Here is a 14,696-nt window from a genome sequence, read left to right on the forward strand (position 1 = left end):
TTACAATGGGGAAAGGTTAAATTCACACTTCTTGGGGTTGAATTATGTGTCAATCTTCATGAAATTCCAAACTAAATCGATAAAAAAAAAAGCAAAATCAAATCCATTGTCAAGACAAGAATAGAAGGTCTCTTAATCTATGGGGAAAATTCATTTGATAAAATCATTAATGATATCTCAATTTAATAATTTATGTATGGCTTTGCCAAATGTATATGATCAATTCCTGAATAAACTGAATTCAGTCCCTTTTTAGTTTCTTTTTATTGGATAGCAAACTGACAAAGTTAAAAGAGGTACTGTTAATCAGAATTATTTAATTATTTTGACGGAGGACTAGAAATGGTAGATACAATGGTATGTATATATTCCTTAATACTAGGATAGATAAGAAGACTGTATCAAAACCTGCTAAAAAGCAAGTTAGTCTGAAAACATACATAGATCTGCAACAGTTACCTACCTTTGATAATGTTTATATAGTTCTGGGAGGATTTTATTGGATAAGGTTTAACGAAAAGGTAAGAGGATAAAATATTAAAAGCGAGTCCGATAAAGGAACGCGTGGTAGATATCAGTTGGAGGTAATGGAGTCCGTGGTAGAATTGAGACTTGACACCAAAGTACGAGCGACATGTTCTGTAAACAGATCATCAATTAATGGCATCCCTAGATATTCACGCCGAGGTTTTTATGTTGTAAGTAATAAACTGATCAAAAATGCGAATTATCATATTTTTTCTTCATTGGCGTATTGTACATTAAACTTGAGATTTACAAGCGACGAATCGTTTAGCAAGTGGATAAGGAATAATGTTTTGATAGTCTGTCTGCCTTATACAATAAAACTAAACAATTATCTATTATAAAGAAGAAAAGAGAGATCTTTTTTAAAGTAGTTGTTATTAGGAATGAAAAATCGAACGTTCAATTTTACAATGCTGAGCCACTTACAGAACTGTACAAACCCACGGATACTTTAAATTGAGATGTTGTAAATGAAACGTATAATTAAAATGGTTTCCATCCGAGTCAAAAAGCGTGATAAATGTAAGTTGGCATAGCCTTTTTCCAAGTTATTGAATGATAAGTAGTGTACATTTCATTTTTTAATCAATCGATCGATTTTTAAAAATTATAATAAGAAACCTGTCAGATGAAATAATCATTGACGATTAAAACATATCGACATGTTTTGTTTTGTTTTTCTCTGTGAATCCGTGTATCCATGTGTCACACTAAACAACAAATGTATATATCACAGCTCTGGTATATACGTATCCGATAAAACAATTCTTTAGATTTGTTTGCAACCTTATAAAGCTGCAGCATTATCGCAATCCTACATCATTATAATGAAATATTATGAACATTCCGGAACAAGCCATATTCCATCAAACCTGTCCAAATCTATAATTGAATCTGAATAAAATTACATACCTTAACAGCCGAGATGGGATGGGGGGGGGGGGGGGGGGGGGGGGGGGGGGGGGTCATCGTTGTATAACACTATAACACCGTTCGCAACATCCTCATTGGTCGAATCCTTTTGGTGTTTCTACGAACAAATTCGTCTGGGTTAATACTTATTTTCCTCGTAAGATTCAAACTGCAAATCAATCATACACTATACGTCTCAAATTGTCATTTATGAAAATGGCTTACTATGTTCCTGGTAAAAAAATATTTAGATCAGATTGAACTTCGGTAAAAATGACACCCCTCGTAGTTTATTTCAATTACAAAAGTTATATATCGTTTTAAAACATTCTTCTTGAAGGCAAATGGCAGATTTTCTTATGTTGGAATGGGACATTAACTGCAGATATCATTTTCCAATCTTCATTCAACCTCGATATCCATGTATAGCACAGATAATTGGCATACATGCATTATATATTAAAGTTAATTCTAGATGTATACTGTGTTTTGGTGAGAGTTACTTCCCTTCCCTCACAGTGAGCAAAGTGTGGAGATCAGGAATTTTTTTTTTTTTTTTTTTTTTTGTGCGGTTTATTTTATATCAAGCGGCATGATATATTGTATATTATAATTTAACGAATGTTAATCTAACCACCAAAATGTCTGAAAATGTGCTATACACGCTAGGAAAGGTTCAACTACACATAGAGTGGTCCCTGTGGTAATTACCTGAGAATGATGAACACATAAAAATAAAAATAAAACAAAAAGATATGGTTTTATGTGTAACATAACAAGCCATTGTCATAAATGACAATTTTGAGTTCTATAGTATATTGAGGTTGATATGCAGTATGCATATCAGAAGGAAAACAGATATTAACCGAGACGGATTTATGGTTAAAATCAATCATCAAATACGTGTTCACTTTTGTAAAAACTATTCAGTTATATTGGGTATGAAACTATGTTGTTTGTACACACGCCAAAAAGATTTTGTTGAATTAAGCTCTGATCACTGTGACGTAACAATTGAAAGACGACATCATCTAGAAAACACAAACCTGGCTTTTCTTAAAATAGCAATAAAAGCATGTGAGAAGATCCGACCAAAGAGGACAACAGTGTTGTACAGCCTTAAATTCCAGTCCTAGGTTGCCAATGTATGTTATCATATTTAGAATTATAGATTTGAACAGGTTTTATAGAATACGGCTTGCTCCGAAATGTTTTCATTATAATGATGTAAGATTGCGATAATGCTGGAAATTCATTTGATTGTTAAAATATCTCAAGAATTGTTTTATGTAATACATATAGCAGGGTATCGTAAAAAGCTATAGTCGTCAATGTTTATTTCATCCGACAGGTTTTCTTTTCTAAAGATCGATTGATTAAAAAAAGAAAAAGTACACTGTTAATCTCTTAATTTCGTGAAAAAAAAGGTTATGTCAACTTACTTTTAGCTTGTTTGCCCGGGTGGAAGCAACCGATATGTTCATTTAATAATTCCAGTAACAACATCCAGACTGAAAGTATCAGTGGTTTGTACAGTCCTCTAAGTGGCTCAGGATTGTAAAATTGAACAAGTTAATTTAGAAAATTAGGAGGAATTCCGTTTTTTTAATTTCCCTTTTTAAAATCGTTTTCATCTTTCTGATAGGTAATATGTGAGTTTCATTGTATAATACAGACTTGCTAACAAACATTATTTGTGGTGTTGAATTATTTGTGAAGTTATCCAGTTTCTAAGCGATTCATCGGTTGTAAATCTCAAGTTTCATGTACAATATGCCAAAGAAGAAAAAAAATGATAACTCACATTTTTGATTAGTTTATAACATGAAGACCTTGGTGTGAATATCTAGTGTCGCCATTTATTGATGAACTGCTGCTACCACGGACTCCATATTACCTCAGACTGACATTTTGGATCATTTCATTTCAATATACTTTATTGAACTGTTGAGTTAAATAATAAAAATTAGTTGGATCGCATATCAGAAAAAAAATTGTATAAATTCTCACTCCGGTAATGACAACAGCAATTAGGAAAGTCAATAGAATGGAGTGACATTTATAGATTGACTTTCAAATGAAAGCAATGAATGAAAATGTCACACCAGTTCAGTTTTTTAGTAAGATAACTGAAATACATTTTAGATTTTTTAAAAAGAAACCAATGCTATAAAAGGAAGGTCATGCAAGTTATATCATAAAACAAAGCATGCATAACTATTGTTTAATACCATGCAGTTATTAGATATTGACCAAGAAATCTTGTATGCTTGCTACATCCATATCGTTTTATGTATTTACGTTTAGCCAATTGCAAGCACAAATGTAAGAGTGCAAAAAAAGAGTTCTTATATCTGGAAACCGGTTGGTTACCCCTTTCGAAGAGAAGAGATGCTCGGAAACTTTCCTTATTCTATTCTATAGTAAATAATCTGGCACCTACTTTTCTTATCGACCTACTACCAATGTATATTGGCAACATAGCTCCTTATAATTTACGAAATGCAGATTTATTTAGGGAACAACACTTTCGTCTACAACTATCAAATAACTCCTTCTTTCCTTCTACTTCAAAACTTTGGAATGATTTACATAACACTATCAGAAACTCGCCTACCTTAAGTTCCTTCAAATCTAATCTAAAAAAATCTATGACAGTAAACAATATATATGACAAGCATTTTATCAGTTATGGTCCTCGAAAACTAAATATTCTACACAACAGAATAAGAAATCGAGCAAGTGCACTAAGCTATGATCTTTTTAGAGCCAATCTCGTTGATTCACCTGCTTGTCAATGTGGACATCCCTGTGAAGATTCCTATCATTTTTTCTTTAACTGTCCCCTGTATAACAACTTAAGAGGAACTCTTATTGCTGATTTCACCTGGTACGGTCCTGTTAATGTAAATATACTTTGCAATGGTGACACGAATATCTCCTCAACTGACAATATAAAAATCGCCAAAGTTGTGCAAAACTTCTTGAGTAGGTCGGGAAGATTCGACTAATCATCACTTCCTACCCTACCCCACCCCCCCCCCCCCCCCCCCCCCCCCCCCCCCCTTCTTTTCATACTATTTTCCTATAATAAAAAAACTTAATCCAAAATGCTCCATTTATCCATATAATATATAAATGTTTTTTCTTCTTATCGATTAAGTATATTTGAATTCATTCCAAACATTTATATGTCGTGATCTTTCCCGATGCAGTCATTTAACTTTATATGTACCTATCTCCTCCTCCTTCCCGCCTCCCCCCTCTCTCTCTCTCTCTCTCTCTCCTCTCTCTCTCTCTCTCTCTCTCTCTCTCTCTCTCTCTCTCTCTCTCTCTCTCTCTCTCCTCATTATATTTTCGTTTCTTTATCGAATTTCGGAATATTTGTATATGCCATCATGTGACTATGTTATTGTTTATTATTTTGTTATTATTATGGGAGAAGTCGTTTATAAGTTGGAAAAACTTGCTGACTAATCCCTTTGTCATTATTATATGTCAATAAAATATGTTTAAACTAAATATGTTTAAACTAAATGTAAGAGTAACCTTCCATGTCTGTTATCTACACGGATTTGACACATAATTTACCAGGGTGGAGGGGTTGTTGTTTCAAGCCAACAAACAATCATCTGAATCTAATTCATAATTTTTTTTCTATTCAAACGATGAAGTTTAATGATAATCGTCGGACTTTGTTCTGACATGAACGTGAGGAAATGCAGATCGTGATACTAACATACGTACAGCTATGAAACTCCTGATACAAGATACAATATAATGTTAACTATACACTGAAATGTAATCAATTCGGATGTCAAAACAATCGTATAGCTATTACTCCGTGAACAAATAAATAAAAAGGATCTGTCATAAATATTGTAACTAATACACACCTAACCATAATGTACACAGATACGTTTAAGATATGCATAAAATTGCATAATGTTCTCAGTAATGATAATTCATAAAACCGAGACAATGTAACAAGGGAGATAATTCATTTAATGAAAAATGACAAATTTCTTACATCATACTTAAAGCTGCTTTGATTGGACATTTAACAATATAATAAATCTCAAATCATTAAACATCATAATTTTTTTGAAAAGTAGAGGTTCCAGAATAATAGATTATGAATTGACTTGTGATGCTTTTTTTAGTCAAGAACGATACCGATAATTACACACTAATTACTCTAGTAAGTTATTTAGTGGAACAAATCACATGAATTCTCAATGAGCGTCTAATGCAATTCGATAGTGACTATTCTAAATTAAGTAACGCTCAGTATGGTTTCAAGAAGGATTTACCAACTATTGACGCCATCTTTGTATTACAAACATTAATAAATGAAAATCTGAAAAATAGAAAAAGACTATATTGCTGTTTTATTGATTACAAAAAAACAGCTTTTTTTATTGATACCTTGTGGTACAAACTTATTAAAGAAAGTGCAGGAGAAAAGATGTTGAATATCATCCGGGCTCTGTACAGCATCATAGGATTTCTTTTAATGTCAAAATGGATAATTCCGAGGGGACTTATGTCTCCTCTATTGTTTTCTATGTACGTTAATGACTGCGAAATTAATGTTTTAACAGAAGGGTGTCCTTCTATTGAGTTACAAAACTTCAATCTATTTTTAATTATGTATGCAGACGACATGGATGTTATTGGTCGAAATTCTAGAGGGATTAAACAAATGTCTGATACTTTATCAATTTATGCAAAGAAATGGAATCCTACTGTTAAGACTTCTAGAACTAAGGTAATGGGTTTTCGAAACAGTGGTCAATTCAGAAAGGAAGATGAGTGGTTTTATAATTGGTGTGGTTTAGATATTGTAGATAAATTTAATAACTTAGGTAAATTGATGAATTTTAATGGTAAATAAAAAACAAATTGCCGAACAGGAAAAAAAGCATTGTTTTCAATATCAAGAGTATATAAGAAATATATTTGAAAGTAGATACATACGTCGGTAATATTTTAATCATAGAGCGGGAAGTTTGGGGGATTTCATAAAGCTCCATATATTGAGAAAATTCCGTTATCTTTTCGTAAAAGATCATTAAGGATTGAATCTTGATTTGGTCGATTTCAAAGCAGTTCATTAAATTTGTCTCAAGAGCAACTCAATTCATGACCCCATGAAATCGACCAAATCAAGATTCAATCCTTATATTTCAATTGTTTTTTTTTTTAATAAAAAGGTCGGTCTAGATATTAATGTCTCGAAGCTTGTGTAAGTCCAAATGCGGAAAAGCCCGAGGAGTTCCGGATTGTGCATGTCTAGTCGGTCGAGTAAAATAGTCCGCAATATTAGGATTAAAAGCAGCATTATTTTGTCAAAATAGAAGTATTTAGCGTATCTGGTCTTTCTTAAAATACAAGAATACATTATAAATTTGATAATTCTAATAATTATTCCATGTTTATAACAACAATGTAGAAAAAGTGAAATCGTTCCGCGGAAGGATTTTAACCATATATTCATACGCATCGATCAGTGTTAATCTGGTCAAATTCATGAGCAAATGAAACAGATTAAGTTTGGTAGTTTCATTGAGTCCAACTTCAGTAGAAATTGAAATATTAGGGGTTAAGAAAACTACTGAAAATTATGTATACTGATAAATTTGTTTTTTCCTCAATAATACTGAAAATGGAAAATTATAACTTTTGCAGTATATTTTTTTCCTTGAACTCTGAATTCAAAGGTTTCTTTCCTAGTTCTTTTGATTATTTTTCTTCAAAATTCCCTTGCTATGATCTCCTTTAAAAACTCCACTGATAGTGATGGCTTATACAAGGAAGCTTGTAATGTGTTTGGAATATAGGTGTCTCCAGTCTGACTGCTTTCCACATTCTTGTCCATCTTTTATTTTCCACATCGATTGACGAAGAGTAAGGAATGCCAACTTTTATGAAGTTGACGACTATATTTAGTCGTAAAGTAACATTGGTTCATTACAATATATGTGTTCAAAAGCAATTAAAATAAAACATAACCGAAGGAAATATATCACCAGGTACTAACTTATGAAACGTAATAACTACTTTAGAGTTACAATCACTGGCCAGCAGGGGCTTGGGGTTTAATCCTCAAAAGTTTTAAAGCTTTTTGCTGGAGAGAACCAAACATTTCTGTGGGATATTTTAAACATTTGCATCTTCTATTCACATATTCCCCATATTGTTTTTATCTGCATCATTCTTTTTAATCACAAAATGTAAATAAAAAAAACAAAAAAAACAACTTAATCGTGAGTTCACTATTAGTTTGTCCAGAGGTCTGACCTCGCAAACTGTCAACAATGTATTCCTACGCGCCAGACTGAAGTTTATCAAATTGTACAAATATAGAGATTAATAGTGATCCCTGCCATACTTGTAGTGTATAAGAATGGTACCTGATGCCCACACTGCACGATTCGTAAGAGGATTTCGGATCATACATGGTTCTTTCCTTTCTAAACGAAGTATTCTTCCTTTATTTCTCCCCTGAAACTGTCACGCACTTAGCATACAGTATACAGTATACAGTGTATGTATTGTGGGAAATTTACACCAAATACATGTTTAACCGAAGTTTAACAGAGAATGTGCCGCGGGGAACAAAAGCTTTCCATGTTTTCTCCTTCAGATGTTGGTATATTATGGTAGGTAGGTCGGTCAGTTTTCTGGCCATCTTTGGCCTGGCTTTTTGGGGTTTTTTTTGTATTTTTTTGTATATTTTTTTTCCAAATGTCTCATTTCTGGCTTCCCGTCTACATACAAAAAATCAGCTTTTTTTCGAGACGTTGTTGTGAAGAGAAAAAAGCCTTTAATGTGGCCGTGTTAAATATTGTTATGTTTAAGTACCCAAGGTGGACCCTGGCCATTATATCAAGGACATGTCGAAAATCAGTAAAACCTGATATATGTCGACTGTTTGGCGGTGTTTCCTATACTTCGGCATACTAAATATGAATTAATATGACCTTGTCTTTAACCTAATTTTTCTCCTTTTCTCGCTATGTCGTCAGACGTCTCATAAATATACAATATACAGACAGTATTTGTCTACGTGATAACGGCGTGTATGATTCCATACTAACTGGATTAATGATCCTTCGCCGCCAAATGTCCGACACAATTTTCTTTTCGAAGCACGTCGTTATCGAAAAGACTATATATCTACATACACTTAGTGGTTCATAACGTCAGCTAGAATACCGCCTATCTTCTCCTGCTTTACTCGATTAGGTCGTCTATACGACAATCACTAACTCAGTATATACATTATGAATGGACATATCAAGCCAAATGAGGTTTGGAATATTGTACACGTTTGGTAATTAAACCACAGAATTTTTCGTCATAGGTTTGAATATAAAGTCTAGTAATCTGATTCTCAATGATCTAGCATCTCGTTACGATCTGAGAGTATATAACTACTGCTGTTCGTCACCTAGAATTAATTCATTGTTTACATCCCAGTAGTATTTCTAACGTCTCAATCGCCTAAACTGAGACCCTTCTCCTCTCCCCGGTATACTTTCTTTGCTCGTACATGTAAGTATAGTACATGTAGCTGATTAATATAGAAAGAACTGATATTGCTGTTTTCTGAAACGGGAGCAGAGTTAAAGAAAATTAATTATGGACATTTAATGGAGAAAACATTTCAGTAGTTGATTAGTTTTGTTATCTATGGACTCCCTTTCGATCCAACAACAAACTTAGGTCTATAATTAAACATGTAGCTGATCAAGGACGTAAAGCCCTTTTTGCTTTCGCTCTAAATGAAATGTTATGAGTTTAAATATCAAAACTATGTTGCATTTTTTGATACATATATCGGAAGTATTCTATTTTATGCCTGTGAAATATGGAGATTGCGGTAGAAAAATGTCATCTGGAATTTTGCAAAAAAATAGCTTGGTGTAAAGAAATCTACTTGTAACGCTATGGTATACAATGACATTGGTCGCCAACCTCTAGCAAATACACAATTGTTTAGAATGCTACAATATTGGTTTAAATTATTAAAATCTGATAATTGTATCTTAATGGAGTGATAAAATTTTCTTTTTTTGGGAAACAGAGAAAGAACACCAAACAGTTGGCTGTTTATATTGTTTGAGCTGGGATTTGGACATCTAAATTAAGTCTTAATATGAATAGCTTAGCCACAGAATCCTGAAGATATAGAAATATTAAAAGGGGTTACAGGCAATTTCTGTTTGTCTGTCAATGTTTTTTTTTCAAATATTAGAAAGAAATATATAAGAAATATTTTTAACATAGGCCGTCAGTTTTTAATGTTATCGAAAAGTTTATTTCAGATGCTTACAAACTTGGAACTGTTCAACTACAAAATCAACCACAATTGTTGGTCCAGATGTAGTTCTTTGCATCGCTCACTGTCTGATAGTCATCTGTTTGTCCGTCCGTCCGTCCGTCCAGTGCGACAGCTATACTCACACGGGTCCTTACATTTATGTATTATTACTTTAACTACACGTGTATATTATTACTCTACCTATATGCGTATATTTTTGTGACATGGGATGCTGAAGTTACAGCAATAAACAGTTCTATATTGAGTAAAATGTCTGTGAATTAATCTCAGCAATATAGTGCAGTTAACAATATGTATTGTAAAAAAAACTTATATCATAGTATATGTATTGTGTCGCTCTGTAACAAGATTATATATCTGTACTGACGAGCCGTAAGGTTAAAGTTAAATAAAAAAAAAACAGGAATGATTACAGCCATCTCGTGTTGACGTGTTGGCGTGTTGTCGCTTTGTTGCTTCTCAACTTTCTCAAACCGCGCCAAAGCGAGATTTAAGAGATGAATGTCGTCTTGTCGCGTTTTCAAACCTCCACAAGGTGTCAAAACGACAAAGCGCCAGCAAGCCAACACTAGAAGGTCGTAATCAGCCATCATAGTTAGGTTTGATATTTACTTTCGCAGCTTTGCTGAAATTAATGAAAGGAATTCTTAACACTGTAACAGGTATCCTTTGCTCAAGAAATGTATCGTTTGATTATAAATAAGGGTCGTTTGATTATTAGTAAGGGTCATTTGATTATCAATAAGGGTCACGTGACACCTACAATATGCAATGATTCCTGGGTGCGGTTCATGTTTGATTCTATAGATCGACGAAGTACGTGTCTTCCCTTTTTCGTGTTATAAAGGCGTTAATTTGTTTTTCTTAGATATATTGTTTGTGTTTCATTTGTTTGTTTCAGCCACGAACTGTCCACTACATTGTCGACATGTACGTCGGATCAGTTTCGCAAATGTCATTCCTTCACTTCAGTTTGTCAATCAGAGATTGTTGTCGGAGTAAATGGGCGTCTTAGTTAAGGAAACTCTTCAAAATCTCAATTGCTTTCCTATGAAACGTATCAAGTTAAGATAAATTTCCATCAATCACAGAACGTTCGTGCAAGGTAAAGTATGCCATGTACATACATCAACGTAATAAAAACTGACAAAAGTGTTAATTGGTTCGAGCCTTTTTGAACTACAGCAAACTTATATTGGTTCGTGTTAATTGGTTCGAACCTCTTTGAACTAAAGTAAACTTATATTGGTTCGTGTTTATTGGTTCGAACCTCTTTGAACTACAATAAACTTACATTGGTTCGTGTTAATTGGTTCGAGCTTCTTTGAACTACAGCAAACTTATATTGGTTCGTGTTAATTGGTTGTAGGCCTCTTTGAACTACAGCAAACTAACATTGGTTCATGTTAATTGGTTCGGACCTCTTTGAACTACAGCAAACTTACATTAGTTCATTGTATACAATCTTGCTACATGTATTTTTAGCTCGCTATTTTGATTTTGCCCTTTTGTATTCTTAGTTTTAGCCATATACCGTTGCGGTACAATTCATTATAACCTATGATAGGCTATTCAAATCGATCTTCGTCCGTCTGTCCGTAAACGATACCGTCTGACTGGGAAAATAAAATGGCAAACAGGCGACCATCTTTGATTTTGACGGTTGAAACTTGTTATCGCTATTTCTTGAGAAATACTGGAAAGATATTTCTCAAACTTCATGTGTATGTTTCTCTTGGTCCCTAGTTAAACACATTCAATATTGAGTCTGATCGGGAAAACGAAATGGCTAGCAAACGTCCAGCTTCGATTTGGACAAAAACATATTATCGTGATTTTTACTTGAAATTCCTCCTTAGATCGATCTTAGATCAAATGTTTAAGAAGAAATAGGGAAAGGAGGAAAAAGTGAACCGGTCTTCCATAAATCAAATATAAAGATCAGCCAATGGTGGGCGTCAAGATCCATGTGCAAGCTTTACATATGGCGCATCAACTATGAAAGCGGTCCAGATCCGCGCCAGTCCCAGTCATCCTGGCCCTTATGAAAGCTCCGGCATCTCTTTTTACTGCTGGAATACATGATTAAATCCTTCTGGAAACAATAATTTCTGTCGGCAGAGGAAAGTTTCCACTTATTTAGGAAATTCAAAAAAATATCAAGGCACAATAGAGATCAGATTATCAGCAAGCAACATCTAGTCACTGTCGTGTACCCATTAGAAAATGGTCTTTCCAAGATGGCGGACCAAGATTGTTACAGAAGGTATATGTGCACTCCAAGCTACTAAATCACATTTTTATAAGTACACTCTGGCCGAGAAAAAATGTACGAATTCTAACTCAGAAATCGTTCAATTTCATATTACAACATGTATCGGCTGCTATTTAGTTAATAAACAACACAATCTTTGCATTTTGGTTACATATTAATCCCAAATAATGACTTCTCCGTTCATAATTGAGTGAAAATATTGTGGTATCGTCAGTTAACTTGTGTGACAGCATAATGTTACACGATATGCTCATGAAGCCTGCACAATGTATGCACGACGATAGATATGCGCACGATGAGCGATCGAGACAAAGTCTGTGCGATATAGTTATCGTGATTGATGTAACGGCACAATTTGTGCGGACGATGTGTACAAGATGTGCTTAATGATGCATGTTTAGCGATCCACAACTGAACACCAATTTATAATTTTGGTTTCATTTTTGTTTTTGTTTTATGGTGTAACTATAATATAAAAGAATTGCTTGTATGTCTTATTAAACAGCTGAATGCGTGATGTGTCCGTTGTATTCCCGATTGGGAATCCCTTCCGGTTCTATTTTTAGACGTTTCATGATTGGCTAATAGTATTATCATCTTACCTGAAACACCACTCTACGCTCAGGTTTTGGTATTTGGAACCAATCCATAACATGTTCTGCTGAACTTGTAACAAACGACCAATCCGTAACGTAAACAAACACAGTTTCACTTTGTTTTTCGTCATAGCCGTGTAATTTTCTTTTGGTCCCGGATATGACGCGACAGGTGGCGTTACAGGTCAAGATGAAGTATGTGATTGGTCAATGTAGCGGTAAATGCAAAATGTAGATATGCAATTAAAAACGAAACAAAGTTAAGATTGAATGCAAGCTGAATACGTGGATGCATATTTTCAAATGACACTGTGACATTAATAGAATTATATTCTTGATTCAATTGCAGTTTATTATCATCAAATATGATTCAAACTGATATAATTTTGTTATCCGCGCTGAAATGCATTAGTTAGTTAATCTATTTCACCAGCAGATTTATATTATTACCACCAGCATTAAAACTATGCAGTTTATCTTTGTCAAAGATATTTCTTGTTGTACCTAGTACAGGGCTGTAAGCATGAACATCATATTGCTTACAAGCGAACGTCTTTAGGGAGTCTTTATGTCTGTAAAGTTAAACATTAGGCTGTTTTAATATTTATTATGAGCGAATGATTCCGTTATCTTAGAACTAAACAGCAGTATATAAATGTTGTAAAATAAAGTTTACTATTTTTGAGTTAGACTTTGTATTTTTCTCGGTCAGAGTGTACTTTAAGTGATTTTGTTGCTTTAAGTGCATACCATTCTTCTGTAAACATCTTGGTACGCCATCTTTAAAAGACCATTCCCTAACGGATACATGACAGTGTTAATTGCCCCTTCGACATGACCGTTCCTTGTTTTAAGCTGCTTTTTTTTTTGCTCCTCAAATACAGTTTGCTGTCTAGCGTTTCAGCATTTTATTTCCGCGGGACGGGGTCCTCTCTCAAATTACATTAAGAAATTGTTGAATGGACGTTTGTAAGAGTTATCTTTCCTTCATCACTTGGAAAAGGCTACGTATATTATTTTATTTTACTTTTATTTTATTTTTTTAATTTGTGTAATTATAACTTACTCTCGGAAATGTGTTTATACCTTTGAACACCCGCTGTGTTAGCGGTACACTTTGTATATATATATTGTACGTTGTATACCTTAGTCACGGCGGTGATTACGATCACGTCACGTTTACTTAGAAACCGAGATGATATAATCGTAACCCTTAAATTAGCGGTATTGTGCCATTAATTTGATAATTTAATGTAAATTATTACGAAAAAATGTATATTTGAAGAAAAGAAGTGCTTTCTAACCTTATATATAACACGGTGTACTCGATGTACTGATATTTACATGGTTGTGTCTATCATACCAGTCTCGCGATGTGCACGTGTAAAGTCGAGTTTATGCACGTGTAGTTCCATACCCACGCCACCTCGGGTGTCGTATGCATACGCACCCGAAGCTTTCAATCTCACTCAGCAACCTTCCCAGGCCTCTGGTAAGTCTTTATCATTCTAACTTTATCTTATACTTGGAAATATGTAATTTTCATAGCGGAATATAATACTGTTTATCAATCGCCTGACCTGTTCTATCATTCAATAAACCTATGTCAAAATACCGTAAGACGCACGTGTAAAACACTATTGTGATTTCACAAATGATACATGACGTCACAATTAATATACGACGTTGCACGATTGTCTATGTAGGTAAACGCGTACCGACCGAGTCTGTCTATATATAAATACATTCATATAAGATCTCAATATTTATAATATCGGATCTTGCCTAATGTGAAAATAACTGAATACAATAAAGTAGGTAGCCACAGTTTCGAATATATCATATAACATGTTAGTTTCGTACTTAGTATCATATTGCATGTTGTATCTTAAATCTTGTTTTTTTGGTTTTCCCCACGGATTACCAGTAAAGAACCAATTACAATCTCGTGTTAGGTACGTATAGGGCTACGTCTTTCTTATGTATTAAACTATTTATTGCGACAAATTTATTGAATAAGTTGGAGTGGGGCTAC

Source organism: Pecten maximus, chromosome 4, assembly GCF_902652985.1.
Source record: "Pecten maximus chromosome 4, xPecMax1.1, whole genome shotgun sequence".
NCBI lineage: Eukaryota > Metazoa > Mollusca > Bivalvia > Pectinida > Pectinidae > Pecten > Pecten maximus.